Source organism: Galeopterus variegatus, unplaced genomic scaffold, assembly GCF_000696425.1.
Source record: "Galeopterus variegatus unplaced genomic scaffold, G_variegatus-3.0.2 Scaffold7227, whole genome shotgun sequence".
Taxonomy (NCBI): domain Eukaryota; kingdom Metazoa; phylum Chordata; class Mammalia; order Dermoptera; family Cynocephalidae; genus Galeopterus; species Galeopterus variegatus.
Genome location: NW_007733338.1, coordinates 53,480 through 54,243, shown reverse-complemented (window position 1 = coordinate 54,243; position 764 = coordinate 53,480). Strand labels below are relative to the sequence as shown.

The 764-nt window shown below is 68.8% G+C and overlaps 1 protein-coding gene across 1 annotated transcript in view; it reads left to right on the top strand.

Moving 5' to 3' along the window:
• Positions 1 to 764, top strand: part of TMEM159 (transmembrane protein 159) — a 16,971-nt gene continuing 16,207 nt past the window's right edge. Inside the window, exon 1 of the mRNA XM_008591730.1 lies at positions 1 to 78. The gene's annotated coding sequence lies outside the window, so the exon portion shown is untranslated. The remainder of the gene's footprint in view (positions 79 to 764) is intronic.

Below are 764 nucleotides of genomic sequence, written 5' to 3'. Positions count from 1 at the left end.
ATTTCCTCCTCCTGCTTTGCTTTTCCCACCTCCGCTGGGCTGCAGACGCAGCGGAGCCATCGCGTCAGCCGGAACCGGGTGAGAGCTGGGCGCTTGGGGGTGGAGGTACGGGGTGTCCCGGCGGCGAGGAAATGGAGGAGCGCGCGGGCGGCGGCTTGAGCGCGCAATGGGTGTCCCCGCCTGTGGCCCTCCGTCCCGGGGTTACTAATGAGGGGCGTCTCGTGCCTCTGAGTCACAGGGGCTGGGCCGGGAGCGCACGGCGAGACCGCGTCCACCGCACACAGTGGGTGTGGTGAGAGGGTTGCCAGCCCCACCCCTCCTCCGCGACCCCACCCCTTCTTGGGGAACCTCGTTGGGAAGACTCGAGTCAGACCTCCTAGGGTCACTGAACGTGGGTGCCCTGCTCTCCACCCTCTGCCTTTTCTCTACCGGGGACCCTTCCCTGTCACTGCAGAGAGAGCTGGGGTCCCCAGGGTGGGTTCTGCTCCCTAGATTCATGACAAGATACTCCACACCCGCCTCCCCTCGGAGTTCCCGTTTCTCGGCTTCTGTGCCCGCTGTCCGTCTGCAGCATACCCCTTCCCCTGCGTCCTCCGCTTGGATCCCCGGCCTTACAGGACTGAAAGGCCGGCCCACTTGGGGAAGGCGAGGCCGGGGGAGGCTCGGGCGCCCCGCGGTTCCCCTCCCCCAGCCGGAGATGCGACCCGCCCCTCCCAGCCGGCGCGCGCGGAGCGGCTGTTGCCGGGAGCGCGGGGCGGAGGCCG